The sequence below is a fragment of the Spermophilus citellus genome (genome assembly GCF_964194105.1).
Source record: "Spermophilus citellus genome assembly, chromosome: 3".
Taxonomy (NCBI): Eukaryota; Metazoa; Chordata; class Mammalia; order Rodentia; family Sciuridae; genus Spermophilus; species Spermophilus citellus.
This window is the reverse complement of record NC_138184.1, coordinates 166,092,146-166,108,613: the sequence shown is the minus strand read 5'-3', so window position 1 is coordinate 166,108,613 and position 16,468 is coordinate 166,092,146. Positions and strand designations below refer to the sequence as shown.

The following is a 16,468-nucleotide window of genomic DNA, read 5'->3' as shown; positions in this document are numbered from 1 at the left end:
GCAGAGCTGTGTCCAGATGACTCAGACTGTGACGTGGTTATGTCATAAGAAAAGAATTAAAGAAGAGGTGAGTTGATTAGACTCTCGGTAAAGAGAAAACTGATCCTTTCTGATGCACAAATCCTTAGGGAAGAAATTAAATTATGACTCTCTTCAATTTATTTGGGGTTACTGAAGAGGGAGGTTCTAGCATTTGCTTGATCTCATTAGTTTAGGGAGAAAAAGTACTACACCTAAGATCTCTAGTCTTTCAAACATAATACTGACTTCCTTTCCAGAAGGACTGGTCAGGACTAGCCTCTCAACTCTTCAAAAATCCTTTGAAATGAAGACTGAAATTGTCATTTGCCAGTAAATAAATGAAAATGGAGACCATCATGATAAGTGAAATAAGCCTGACTCAGAAAATTAAGGGTCAAATGCTTTCTCTCATATATGAAAGTTAGAGCAAAATAAAGGAAAGAAGGCAGCAGAGAATAGGAGTAATAGGATATTATAAAGAGATAAGGAAGATCAGTGGAGTAGAAGGAGATGAAGAGGGCAGGGTTAAGGAAGGGAAAGAGAAGAAAATACAAAACGAATTTAACAAAATCACGTAATATGCATATATATATATATATATATGTATATATATATATATATAGTGGTGTATATATATATACACCACAGGGAATTTCATTTTCATGTACATGTAGAAAGTACCAATCAAAAATAAAAGAGCACAAGGAAGATCAGTAGAATAAAAGAAGGAGAATGGAGGACAGAGAGGGAAAGTGGGGGTGTGGAAACTGAAACCAAATACCATGCATGTATGATTTTGTCAAAATGAGTGTAATTACAGTGTAAATAACTATAATGTTCTAATAAAAAGAGATTTATAAAAATGCCTTTGAAGTGATATGAAAGTTATGAATAAAGTTTTATATATCACAAAAACTGGTATCATGTCTATAAAAAAATTGTTCTTTTAATCTGTGCATTCAGCACCGTGCCCAACACACACAGTAGAGCTTAGGAAGTATTTGTTGAATGAATGAACGAATGAACTACACCGGAACAAGAGGAGTTACAGTACAAAGAAACAGAAGATATTACATAAGGAAGACACTATCAACCAGTAAGTATTGTGAGCTTACCTCTCTCCAACAAGCTTTCTCTGCAAAAATAGAGGTCATGGTCAGCCCACCGGAGAACCATTCTCTGAAGCCAATGAAACATTAAAATGATAATAATGGGAGATGGAAAGTGGGTGATTTAGGTTTAACTTTGCCTTTTCTAAGCAGATAGGTAACTTAGTAAATCAATCCATATTGTCAACCAATGCAGGAAAGCTCTGAGTAAATCTGAAGCCTACTCTATCTTCCACCCTTCAGAGAAAGTGGAAGAGGATAGCCTGACTCTTGGTATAAGCTCTAGGAAAAAACCCTCAAAGGATGGTGGCAAAAAACCCAAGTGATGAAGTGGGTTGGGTTTTTGTAGGTCAGAAAGAATTTATTCCCGAAGAGCAGAATTAAAAGACTGCATGAAAACACATACCCTTGAAAAGGTCCTAGAAGAACCAGATTGAAGAAAATGGAATCTATGCAGAGCATGCTGGAAGAGCCTGGCAAAACTTGACGCTGCTATTATCAGTCACATCCTCATAGGATTTAGCTCTTGAGAACTCCTGTGCCATGACTCAGTGACAGCTAAGAAGGAGGCCTCATTCATGAGCAGAATTATATAAAGCAACAGAAATCCTGAGGATTCTTAGGAAGTTAGTAGTTATTGAAAGTGAATGTTTCCTTGACTCTTGCTTTATATTTACCAAGTCTTAAAATTTCAACTTCAGGTGTTTCCACATAGAAGACAATTTCATTTTGCTTTTTGTGTAAGGACTTAACCATGTTTGAAGTTGAATAATAAAAATAAAATGCATAGAGAAAAATCTGACCCTTTCAAAAGCATAACTCAAAAGAAGATGCAGCAATTGATCCTAAGAGGGACAGGAATCTTGTATCTGTCATAGACTGCAATTACTTTTACTTAAACAGTTACTTAGTCTTATCATTAGCTTAAAAGCACCTTTCTCTCACTAGATTGTAAATTCCTAAATAGCAGGGTCTAGATGACAACTTACTTTGTTTTGTGACAAATTTCTTCTTCTGATACATTATAACTGGTGCATAGTAGATGCTCAAAAATTTTCTAACACATTATAAAGTTATAAATTCAAAATATAATCAGAGAGCAAGTGTAGGACTCTGAATAAGGCATTTTTGTTAAAAAAAAGTGATGCCTTATGTATGTATAGACTGTAAAAACTTACCTATTCCTAAATCTTTGAGAGGTTACTGCCTATGTTAATGTGGCCCCCAGTTTTTCTCATTCCTACTTATATGACTGGTATTAGAGATAATGTATGAATACTTTGTATATAGTGTGTGTCCAAAAATTAGTATTTATTACTAATAGTATTTCAGTGATAAAATACCTGGATAGACTTTTGGTTTGAGGACAACTAACATAAAGTTTAAAAGATTTAAGGAAGGTTTGTAGTTACATATTGAAAGGGCATAGAGTACAACTGGAAAAATTGACCTCAAATAGCCAACACTAAGAGATATTCTTAAAAAAATTATTGAAAGGTAGGAAAAAGAAAAAAAAATCCTTCAAAAATCTAGGAAAAAATGACAAAATTGCTTAAAAGAGGAAGAAATTGGTTTGACCATAACTTTCTTAAAACAAATGCCAAAAGAGAACTGAGTAACAAGTTTAATATATTTATGAGAAAATTATAAGCCGAAGATTTTATGAATAGCCACACTGACTTTCATATGCAGACTCTGGAACAACCAAAATGAACATGGAAATATTTAGAGATTATTGTTCCTATGAACCCATGCTGGAAAATATATTACAGAAGATGCTTATATAAAACACTTCCCACATCCCTGAGCACTTTTCCCTCAGTTTCTGACATGTTAGGACATAATGCTTCTCCCTCTAGAAAATGCAACATTCAAGGTGCCATCTTGGAAGCAGAGAGCAGACTTCACTAGACACTGAACTTGCCAGAACCTTGATCTTGAACTTCCTAGGCCTCAAAACTGTAAGAAATAAATTTCTATTCATTAATATATATATATATATATATATATATATATATATATATATATATATATATTTGAACAAGTTAGTCAAATAGACAAAAAAAACTTCACAAACTTCAGTTTTCATGAAAGTCTAATATGTCATTCTGAAAGGAACAATAATGTAAAATTGAATGGATTTATTTTTGTTTATCAAAGAGAAAAACATACATTTATATTAGGGTTACAAGCAGTAAAATACATCTTCTGTGACTCCAGAGAGCCTGTGAAAGTGTCCAGACTCATATTAACTCAAGTTTGTGTTTTGGTTACTCAATATGGTAAAGTTCCAGCTCATGTCATCTTCTTAACCAGCTCTTTGTAATGGGAGGTTTGTGTTTTAATGACTATAGACATTTAAGGTGATACATGTGTATAAAAATGCTTGTAGGAAACTGACAAGCTAAGACAGTTCTATTGTAACTAAAACAGAAAAATGAATTCCTCCTGGCCAAACAAGATGACATAGATGGAAAAAGGTGAGTAAATTGGTTAAATGTGGCTCTTTTCCTAAGCAGATGAATAACTATTTTCCTTGTTCTTTGCTCCTATAAAATGAGGCACAGAACAATGGTGACTTCAGGTTGAGCACACATTTACCTAGATCTAGAAAGAGGAACCACCAGCTAAAACCTCAAATTCATGCAATGCTTATACCACTTTGGTTTAATTAGTTCTTCATCAGCTACCTTAACATTTAACCGTTAGGTCAAAATTATTCATTATATTTTCTATTTAGCCTTTCCTCCTAAAAAAAAAAAATCACCTTCAAAAACTTTCTCTTTTCACTTTCATAGATTCCTTTAGAATAAAGTCATTAACAAAAAATTTTTACACAGCACCAATTAAAGTATTTCCTGAGATTTAATGAGACAGCTTGGAAATGGCATCTGTATAATTGCCTAATTGAAAACACTAAAACTTTATGGGACTTTAATAACAGGCTGGTTAAAATATGCTTAAGAGATGTCTGTAAAATTTTTATATTGTTTCCTTCCTTACTTCATCATTTATTTAAAACCATAATTAAAGATAATTGAGAATCATAGTGCTTGAACAAATCTAATGTATATTATATCAAATAATAATACTGCTTAGAAGTAGTGTTAATTCTTTATTGGAGCAACTGCACATATAAATAATAATCAGTTCTAAATCGCATGTTGATGACTATTTACTTGCATGATTTGTAGGAGACTAGAGAGTTCTACTTGGGAGGTAAGAAAGCTTCATTGGTAAGAGAGAAGGCTCCGTGCCTTACGTGTTCTAAAGTCCCAGTTAACAATAACAAGAATCAGGTACTAATATACATGCACCTACATGAGCATTTTGTCTAAAGTACTTTTCATACACTATCTTATTAATTATCATAACAACTCAATATGGTACATACTAATTATTTTTATGGAAAAACTGAGACTTAAGGTTTAATTAGTTTCCCCAAAGACATATTGCCAGTAATACACAAATAGAACTGAGATTCCAAGACATGCATCCCTACATCTAAGCCTTGAAGCTGGCTTTCTTAACCACTGAACCAATAGGATTTTCATGCTGTAGTTTCATAATATTTATATCTAACCTAAGTGGGACCTTTCACATTACTGCCTTATAGCTCCTAGGACTAGTTATGTGGTTTTATTTTGTTTTGTTTTTGTTTTTGTTTTAAGTCCCAATTTAATGATTTTCTTGACTTGGACAAGATATTTACTGGGAAAAAAATCAAATGTTTAATTTTTTTCTGAATTCACAAAGATTATTAGGTTACTGGATAAAAGCATCTTATAACATTGGTGCCAGTTAATAAACATTACTAGCTTGAGAAAATAAATTAACTTTCTACATATGAGGATTAATAAGAAACTTAAAATCTGTTGGCCTGCCAAATTCAGCAACTTAGTTATAACTGGTTACTCCTGAAATGAATATTTAAAAATAGGATTTTATTGTTTGTCTTCCTCATTTAGTAAAAGGAACATTTAGAATTGGTAGCCATAGCTGATTAAACTATACAGGGGCCACAGTCCACTTGCAACAATGTTCCAATGCCTTTGTCTTCAAATTCTCTGAAATCAAGGGAAAAGTCTGGAGATAGGATCACACTAGTTTCCATTTCTATTCATTTTGAGTTAGTTGTTCCAGGCTGCAGTAAATTTATCAGGCCTTTCATATTGACAGAAATCTCGCAATTCCCAAATGCCTGCTGGTTTCACTTGAAAGCTGTTAACCATTAATCTTTTTTCTTCTTCTTTTGAGGATTGAATCCAGGGGTGCTCTGTTTCTAGGTTGCATCCCCACCCTTTTTTACTTTTTATTTTGATACAGGCTCTCACTAAACCGTTGAGGTTCTCACTAAGTTGCTGAGACTGACCTGAAACTTGTGATCCTCCTGGGATTGCATACACCACTGACCCCAGCTTCCTCTTCCCTTTTCTGCACATGAGCTAGGAGAAAACCATTTGTTAACAGCATTTTCTACTATCATAATATTTGTATGTGTGTGTGCACATGCACACATGTATATATGTACATAAATATATAATATTTCTAATAAGACTATTATAATGTATCAGCATTAGGTGAGATTAGAAGAGGCAGAATTGTATGGTTTTATTTTATAATCCTTTAATTTTAGAAAAAAAAGAGCATGTTTAGCTGATAGAATCAACTATAACAGAATCCTTTAATGCTCCACTAAGGCACCAAGATTTAGAAGTTGTTGTACCATGAATAATTATAGTCTTATTGAAAAATTTAATAACTTAGCTAGTTGAATAGTGAGTGTTCGATGGAATATGTTATATGTACTGTAGTAAGATGTGTGTGTGTGCATGCGTGCATGTGCATTTTGTGAGCTGGAAAGGAAGGGAAATGTAGTGAATCTGGGGACAAGCTCTAGAGCTAGTGGAAGTATGAATTAGTGGATACCCCTTAAGGGACAGGCTAGTCTAATAGTAGCAAGGGCGAGAAAACTGGTAAAGGTGTAAAAGACCAACAGAAAAAAAATGAACATTTCCTATGTTACAGCTTTATACAAAACAAGTCTTACCATGAATTTCTTTTTTGTCCAAGAGCTAATTAGGAATTTGCTTTAGGATCAACATTATATTTTTATCACCTGCATAAATAAGGATGGTAACTTAGGGTAGTTATGTTGGGCTGCTCTGCTGTAATCAGACACATTTTGCTTGAAATGACCCCCACAGGAGGAATGTATGGTATTATATTCTTATCAAATCATATTTGAAGATTTATGTTTAACCATAGAAAATTGGCTTCTGGCCAAAACCTCTTGGTTGCTGCTAGAGATGGTGGTTAGTAGGTTTGTCTAATGCAAACACAGTCCAAGGCAAATTTTCTTCCACCCACAGTTTGGGAAGGGTATATCCTGCCTTTTAGCTGCCAGGTGAGGCAAGCTGCCAGATTCCAGTAGGCTTACTAGGGTAGACAGATGAAAAAGCCTGCCCACTCCGATGCCTGAGTAATCACCAGTCTTTCAACAGAAAGTAAAATACACAGGAATGAGGAATCGGTAGCATTTCTCAGTCTTGATGAGGCTGCCAGATCCAGAGGGTTGAACTTTGCTACCCTCAGTAGAATATCCTCTTCCATATCTGGTTCCAGTGAGTACAAGGGGGGCTCATGAACTAGAGCTTTAGTCTCCTTTATTTCCTGTCTTTGTTCCAGGATTAATCTTACTCCAGTCTTAACACACTGTATTTGTCCCCAGGCCTTTCCTTTCTCCATTTTCACATCTATATTTAAGATCTCCTAGAAAAACAGAACTGGGATGAACTTGATCACCTTTCACACCTACATCAATGCTGTAATTATGTCAGTAATTAAAAATCTTTAATGACTTGACATTTTCTACACCTTGGAGTTCTACGACAAATTTTTCATTACTCATAGAAACAAGTGAAAGGATAAGCATCTGAGATTTACTATTTTCTTAAGACTTTCTTTTCTATAGAAGTTATGAATATTAAAATACTTTTCATTATTTATCTAAATCAAAATATTTATGACTCAGATCTACTAATCAGGAAGGGTTATACACGTATGCATTATTGAGATAATTTATCTTCCTAGAGAAATTTGAGAAGATTCTTTAGGTCTTTCATATCCAGATAGAATATTTAGTGAAAAGGTCCTTTTATCTTTGGTCCATCTAATCACATCTAAAATGTTTGTGACCTCAGAATGCACAGTGCCTTAAGAGCACTTGAGTTGTTTACTGTGGTAATTCCCCAACTTGGATACTGGATTCCTTCTGAGGCTGAGAATCCTATTGCCTACTGCCCTAATACATTCTGACTCAGTACACCATATACCATTTTCCTCTTGTGTGTGACTGCATCATTGGAACAAGAGAAATGAGGACAGAAAGAGTCCTCCCCAAGCTTCCAGTTATCTCACGCCATGACCTCTTCTGATCTAGGCACTCTTCTCAGTGACAGGCTTGATTCCTACCTCTCCCTCTCTAAGCATAAAACCTCAATATTTAGGTTTTGGGAAACAAAATCAAGGAAGAGGGTTTATCTTTGGTGACTTCTTTCAGCCTCACATAACACCTCCAAGACAAAGGAACCCCCAAAAAACTCGCCACCCTATGGGAATTTGCAAGTAGGAAAATAGAAATAACAAAGCAAACTAGTATCTCATTTGAATATATTTATTTTCCCAATAAATAAAATATTTTGATATTGAAATCTATCTTCTATCACATAATAAAAACTGAATTTTCAAGTGTATAGCAACATTCATAATAAGATCATAATCCAACATTTTTGATACTCCCTTTTCTTCTATGCATTCACTATCTTACCAAGTTCAGTTCAGCTGTGAATGGTAAATAATCATATTTGGGAGTTTCATATTTGTGACCCTCTTTAATTTACAACTATCTGAACATTTAATCTCATTTAACTTTTCAACCAACTAATACTATTCTCCTTATCTCTAAGTTTTTAAGCACTACTATTATATACTGTAAATGTTCTAATTACATGTAAATGGAATAGCCTGTCAGAGGGACTTGACATAGAGTCCTCATTTTACCACCTATTCATCAACTTTTCTACTTTGAAAATTCGCCACTACCTGCTGTCCTTGACAGGCAACCACAAATTTTTAATGATTTATTTTTCTTCCTTTTATTTATTTTACTTTCATATTATTCTTATTATTACTAAAAATGAATGGAAATTCTCTTAGCTTTTTATCAATGTCTATTGAGTAGTCACTGTCTCTGTATGTATATATAATATATTATTTACCTTTCTTTAATCACATATCTGTAGGGCATTTTCATCAATATAATTATTAAAGATAACATATTATTTTAAAATGAGTTTCTCCACTTTTTTCTGTCTTCTGTGAGATTCCAAACAGATGCCCTATTGTTCTCAATTTCCACATTAATTTCAGTAACATGAATGTTGTTTTATTTTCCAAGAACATAAGCATGAGTTCAAACCCACTCTTGTGCCCTTCTGTTCATTCATGGCCTTGTGATCTTCAGCTCAGTAGTGAATGGGAAATGATTATACTTAGGAGTTTTAATTTCCAAAATCAAGAAGCTTTTCTAGTTTAAAGCAAACTACCTCAACCATCAACATTTATTAACATTGGCATGTCTGAACACCCTTCCCCTACTCTGCGGTGAATTTATTCTAGTCCATTATTTTTTGCAAAGTAAAGACCACAATTTTATTTATACTGTTTGAGGTTACACAAATCATTTCACAGAATATGTTAAAGAAACATCCAGAGCCAAGTAAATCAACTGTCTCCATTTATCTCACACAATATTAAATACATATGGTATTGACTATACAAGTCACCTATTATTTAGAGAAGTGGCAACACCTACATTCACAATTGCATAATATGATTATATTCTTCATTGATCCCAAATCTCTCATTTTAATAACTGATCCAACTGTCTAATCTTACTATGGTTGTTCTATTCAATTCCAGTAGGCTAACTTCTGGATTTCTCTGCATGTGTGTGGTACCCAGCAATCAGTGGGATGCTTACATATATAGAATGGCATGACCAGGCATTACTCCATTTCAGTAGTTTATACTTATCTTCTATAAGCAAGGGGAATTGGCTTCACTTTTGTTGATTTTTAACATTATGACATATTTTAAAGTTATACATAATAACATAGTCTAAGTAGAAGCAAAAATTATTATCTGACTGACATTCCATTCATTTACTGGGGAAACACATGACCTTTGGAGGGAAATTGTTGTGACTATGCTTTATATTACAAAATAGCTACAGTTTCAGAATCTCATTTTATTATTACATCTGTTATTCTATCTTCAACTCATCAAAGGATTAATTTTTTATTAAAGTAGCTCTGATGAATGGATTATTACACTCTAATGATAATAACCATAATATGATGAATCCTTGTCATTGAATAATAGACTGGCAAATACACAAAAGTCCTAGTAATTAACAAGAAAAATACAAACATCTCAATAGAAAAAAATAAGCAAAAATATGATTTCACAATTTCACAAAAAAGGATTTCACAAAAGAGGATATATTAACATCACTAAACCTATGAAAATTTACAGCCTCATTAGTTTTAAGAGAATAGCATACTTAAGGCCTCAATGAAATAATGAGACCCAAAATATTGACAAAAATAGATAATTTAGGTACTACTAAATTTTGGTGAACACGTGAATCAAGGGCACACACGCATATTGATGGCATTATAAATTGGGATAACTTTGAAAAAGCTGACATTATCAAAACTTTTCTTCATATGCCCTATGATGTAGCAATTCTATTCCTAAGAATATGCCCTAAAGAAGCTGCTATATACTTCACCTGGATATTTGTTCATAACATCAAGCTCCTAATACCAAAAAAATAATAAAAATGTCCCAAACGTCCATCAAAAGAAGAATGGGTTTATGGCTTTAAGAATTTTGCTTACAATCCCTATGTCACAATGAAATATTGCTATTCTCAGCAATGTGAAAGACTTTTATAACACTGAGTAATATAAAACATAGCAGAAGAACTCGTAGACTATGATATCCCTGATTATCTTCTAGGAATAATTTATTTATTTTTTGTTTTTTTTTATTATTCTAGGAATAATTTATATGAGATTCTTCTAGGAATAATTTATATGAGATTCACATGAAATCATATTGCATTCATTTAGAACCATTTGAGAACTAAAAACTCTGGTGCTATCACTGTTACTCTCCCTCCCCCACAAACATACACACATATTCACATACTCACACACAGTCACACAATGTCATATAGTAAATACACTAATTTCTAATTTGTCATGTTTTTTTTACTATATATGAAGGATGGACGAGTCTGCAAAAAAATTTGATGCCCCTGCCAGTTTTGCACCTGAAAAACATATATACCCTTCTCATCTCTTCATGAACTCAAACACATTTTTCTGTGAAGAATGACTTCTATATCTCGGTTCAAGTTAATGCAAACTTGACTCAGAAAACAAATTTAGTCTCATTGCTCCTACATACATCCACATCAGCCCCTGTAGTTTTCCACCATAGCAATCACCAACAGTGTTACAATTCTGTATACATATACACATGAGCACACACAGTTTTTCCCACTGAACTTCCTCAAGATTGGCCCTCTGCCTTCTTCATATTTATATTACTGAAGCTTAGTTTATAATCTGGTCTCAATGATCAATCAACACATGTCTGTTGAAAAGACGTAGCTAAATAACAAATGTGTCAGCATAGGAGTTTTGCTAACCCCAAATTCACTGAGTAAATTGATCAGTTCTATCACTAATTCAATATTTTTTTAAAAAATGTAAATCAAACGGATTTTGGCATTATTTGGTCAAAATTTCAAACATATTAAGATTACCTTTTTATGCCTTTGTGAGTTTATTGTCATATGGAGAAAGGTGTCAATTTATAAATTAAATAGATCATCTTGAGTGACTCATCATTGAAGAACTACTATGTCTCTTTTAGGTGAAAATTTCTGTTTTAATTATATAAATTTTCAAACATAAATAAGAGTTTAGAGAAAAGAGCTATACATTGTTAAATCACTCAAATCCAATATTATCAAGATTTTGCCCTATTTTATGCTTTTTGAAAAAAAATATTTTCCTTCCTGGATCATTAGTTCAAAATTTTGTATATCAGAAATATTTTACCTCTATATACTTAAGTATGCCACTCTAGTGTGACCCTGTCTGAAAAATCAAAAAGGCTGTACTTGCAGCTCAATGGTAGAGTGCTTGCCTAGAATGCTCAAAACAATGGATTTGATCCCAGTATCTCAAAAAACAATAATAATAATAATAATAATTAGATTTTTTTTTCCAGTTCTAGGGATGAAACCCAGGGACTGACACATGCAAGGAAATCATTCCACCACTGAGCAGCATCTTCAAATTTCCTCATAATCAGATTTTTAAGAGAAATTAAGAAATAAATATAATGAATCTTTTCTGTAGTATGAATTTCAGATGAAGTCATGCCCTTGTGTGTATATGTTCACTTTTTAAGACCAAAATAAAGATTGTTGATTTTTAAAATAAATATTAAAAAATCCATATTTTCTTTCAAGCTTGCAATGATAAATTCTAATCAAGACTACCAAATTACCAAGAAATAAAAATAAATAAATAAATAACACCACAGAGAAAAACTGAAATCAAATCGCTTCACAGGAGAACACCCATGATCCTCCTGGTTTGGGTACAGGTATATGCATGCAATAATGCTTCCAAAATCTTTACAAAGCAAAACAAATCTTTCTGACCATTTTAGAAATGTAGATACATTTTTTTAAAACTAAAGAGGAAAAAAGGTATTGAAGCTTTTTTGTTTTGTTTTTGTTACCCAGGGTACAAAACTGTCAACAATTTCCAAATCCAATAATGTCAGGGCAATTATCTTGCCACAGGATAAAAGAAGAAAAATCCCTTTTGCATTATTCTTTTTAATTCTAGAACATTCACTTCACAACAAGATTAAAAATACTTTAAAGACTTGGACTTTTCAGAGAAACAATTCAATTCAATAGAAAAAATTTAAATGTAAGTGCAGAAATCATTCTTTCACAGAATGGATACGGCCTGGAATTTCATGAACAAAATACTACTTTTCTTATTGTCATTTATCATAAAGCAAATATTTTTTCCTGACATGAGGTACAGGAGTAAATCTAATAGTAGTTGCTTTCATATCAAAAAATTTGTCATTTTTCTTTCTCCCATTTAAATGGTCCTAAAAAACAAAGACATGGTAGAAATCACAATATTTTCCCATCAGAGAAATTAAAAGTGTGTGTTTTATTAACCAAAATTGTCATATCCTGAGTTATATATTTTCTCCATTAGTCTTCTAACTACTTTCTCCCACTAGAGGCAAACATGTTTCCCATGTGAAAAATAGGACCTAAGAAAGCTGAGGTGCAGTATAATTGTGATTTTCCCTTGTCTCACTGCAAATCAGTGAATGCATCTGTTCATGCAAGTTTTAGAGATATAGTGGACCCTAGAGATATTCTGCCTTAATCTTTTTTAAAACCTAGATTTCTATATTGGTCATGCCTTCTCATTTTTTCCCCTTGGAATATACTAATTTCTATTATGCTTTCAGCTAATTCTATTTGCCCTCCTGTTTCAAATCCATGCTTGAAAGCATGGTTCATCTTATTATAAACTTGTCATCCATGGATGTACTGAAACTATAAACATGAAAATGCCTTCAACATTTTCCTTGACATCTTCTTTATTAAATGGCAGGCTTTATAATTTCTGTCTTGCTCCCTATGATAGCACTCAATCCAAATTCTAATAAATAAGAAAGGAAGCTCCAGTCGCATTTTGCTGTGATTTTATTCCAGAATGACAGAAATTATTCACATAGGTAAGATTAACTTTGTAGGAAAAAAAAAGCAGGGGGTGGGGACATCTCTCCTCCAACCCTATTTTCCTTAGGTAAGTATTGACAATAATTTTGTATATATCTGGGGTAAAATGGGCTTTCTAGACTGTCAACGGACATTGCACAAATATGCCCAATCTGTATTATATATAATAATTGACTACTACTAATATTATTCATTAATTCAACTGCTATTTATTGAGGCCCTTACTAAATACCAGGCAGTTTGAAAGCACTTAATAAAATAAACTACTCATGTTTCATACATCTTTTATTTAATGAGAAAACGATTTAGAAAAAAACTTAGACATTGAAGGAGCAGGGAACAAATTGTAAATTTTAATTACTATTTTAATAGACTTTATGCACCAAAAGCTTTGGAGATACAAATAGCAATCAACTTATGCTGACAGCAAATACCACCTGGGGATCTCATGAAGGTTATTGCATGATGCAAAGTTATAATTTGATTTTTGAATTAGTCTATTGCTATGGTTTTAAGTTTGTGTTCCATGCCAAATCAATGTAAAAATTCAACTCCTAATGCAGCAGTATTAAATGATGTGATGTGATTAGGTCATGAAAGTTACATTCTCATGAATGGTTCAAAGGACTTATTAAAGGACTGAAGGGAATTATCTAGACTCTTTTTGCCCCTTTTGCCCTTCCAACCCTTTGGCCAGTGTTTAAGGTTCCACCTTGGAAGCTGAGACAGAGGCAGAGATATACACTAAAACTCCCAGAGCCTTGACCTTGAACTTCCAGACTGCACAACTATACGAATTAAATTTCTGTTCTTTATAAATTACCTAGTTCTCTGTTATTTTGTTATAAGCATCATGAATAAGTCATTTACAGAGTTTATAAATAACCAAAATGCAAAGGATATAATATATTAAAGATCAATAAAGTCTTATGTCAATACATTTTATTTGCAAGTGAATTTGCTTTTTATTACTAAATTTATGCAGCAAGCATATTTCTACAATTAGATGCTTTTTGATTAAAATGAACCTTGCTAAGTTTTATTGTACAGGTGAAAGTTGAGTAAATTATATGATTCTATAAAGAAGACATGAAATGAAAACTATCACTATAATACATGTTACAATGTTAGTATTGATAGTACATATTGATTAAAAATTTAAATCAATTGACAAAACATCAAAATATATTTTACTGTAATCAAGGTTGTTATTATGGGAAATAACTTTATTAATTCTAATTCATATCAAAAAACTTTCATTGCTCAGTATTATCTTCAAAATTAGAAGCCAGGTGCAGTAGTGCATGCCTGTAATTCTAGTTGCTTGGGAGGTTGAGGCAGAAGGACTGAGAGTATAAAACCAGCCTCAGCAAAAATGAGGCTCTAAGCAACTCAGTGAGATCCTGTCTCTAAATAAAATACAAAATAGGGCTGGGGATGTGGCTCAGTGGCTGATTGCCTCTGAGTTCAATCCTCGGTACTCAAAAACTTTTTTAAAAAGTTAAAAATAGGAAATATTATCCATTATTTTTTGAATATCAGATTCTAATGAACTCTCAAGAAATACAGTTATTGTTATCTAACAAACATTATATATTATGTGGCAAGTTATTCAGGAAAATCCTTTCCAAAGTTCTTATAAATTAAAAGAATGAGTTTAATTCTACATTTATGTCAGTAAAGATGCTGTGAATTGCATAAGCAAAAGAAATATATTCCTATTTCTTGTGTTTTCTTTTAGTACACAGGTTTACTACTGCTGGTAGCTGTGTCTTGCCTTCAGCATGACTGTCAGCTAATTGAGCATAAGTTCCTCTATTCCTCATTTTCTCTGCCTCAGAGTTATTCTGGCAGGGAGGTACAAGGAAAACTCCAGTTTTAGTCCCAGAAATAAGGCATGAGCACTTCATTTGAAAACACAATGTTTCCAGGATAATTAGCTGCTTATTGGCACATATGTCCAAGAAGGTTGTAAGATGCAGTAACATGGCTTTTCTACTTGAACATTGTTAAGAGGAATAAACACAATTTTCTGTTTATTAAGGTTACAAAAGAAAATTGAGACCTTGATGCAATTAAGTTCTCCATTTATTTATTATCTAAAATATATTCCTAATAATAGTTTTTCATGATATTTGCAATCTAGCAAACTGAAAAAGTAGATGGAATGAGGTAAACAATTTCAGTAAATAGTGGGGGGAGCTCCTGAGATAACCAAATATATGTTTTCTGAAAGGAAAACATTAGAAGAAATCAGCAGAGGTATGTCATTTTGTCATAATAATTCAGGCAACTATTAGTGTGGGGGGAAAAAACAGCCTTGATTTTTTCAAAACAACATATTTTTCATATTGCTTTAATTTATAGAAATAGTACCAAGATTTTATTGAATAATTTTGTGGTCTTCTCTGCTACTGGCATTTGGCTTCAAAAGCAAAATATAGGTTTGTTCAAAGAGCATTTATTTAGTAATTTCCCTTTTAAATTTGAAATGTAGCATTTGGAATTGAAAAGAAAATTGTAGAAATATACATTTATCTACTTTTCAGATAGTACAGTTGTCAAATTAAGTAGCAGGAAAAAAATTATAGAGTTACCAATATTAGAAACATGCATTCCAGATGGGTTTCTTAAATTGGGGTTATATTTTAGAACTGAACCATGTATTTTAATACATTTTAATAAAAATATACTTAACAATCAATGTTACAGTGAGAGACCACAATAAAATGAGATAATAATCTTTCTATTTTAATAATTTTAAAATGGGAGATTGAAACATATATTTAGTATTATTAGGAATATCTAATAATATGTCATGTTACTACTAAAATCACATTTTCAACAAATGTAAAATATTTTCTTTAGTAAAAACAAGAAATAAAATTAATCAAATATAAGCTACCAAAAAAATTGGCTCTTCTTTTTGCATTTATTGTATTAACTAGAGCTAAGTCTCCAGTGGAAACTGACATTTATTCTACCTCATTTATTTCATAGGTTTCAAGTAAAGTATATTTTTTAACCAGCTCTATGATTAGTTGAAGATTAAAGTTCATTTGGGAGTTTAATCATAAATAAAGCACCAATAACTCTTATCCTACTTTGGATCAATTATGATGTTACTGAGAAAGCATTAGACTTAGAGCAAAAAGACAAGTCCAAGTCCTCACCGTAACCTTTGCTAGCTGTGGAACTTGAGGAAAATGATCTGCTTGGGCATTACAATCCTCTTCTATAAAAAACATACCATCCCCTAACATTGGATACAGCATTATAAGGTTCTAGCATCATGCAAAGATAAAAAGCAAACATTAATGAAAGTTTAACCATAATATTTTAGTTAAAAGTATATTTATTTAAGTATTCTCAGCATTACTAATTCCAGGAAATAACAGTTTAAAAGTAGAAG

The 16,468-nt window shown here is 32.4% G+C and overlaps 1 protein-coding gene across 1 annotated transcript in view; it reads right to left on the bottom strand.

Annotated features, from left to right (window-relative positions):
- SEMA3E (semaphorin 3E) overlaps positions 1-16,468 on the bottom strand; it is a 256,690-nt gene that overhangs the window by 170,920 nt on the left and 69,302 nt on the right. The gene's annotated exons all lie outside the window — the stretch shown is intronic.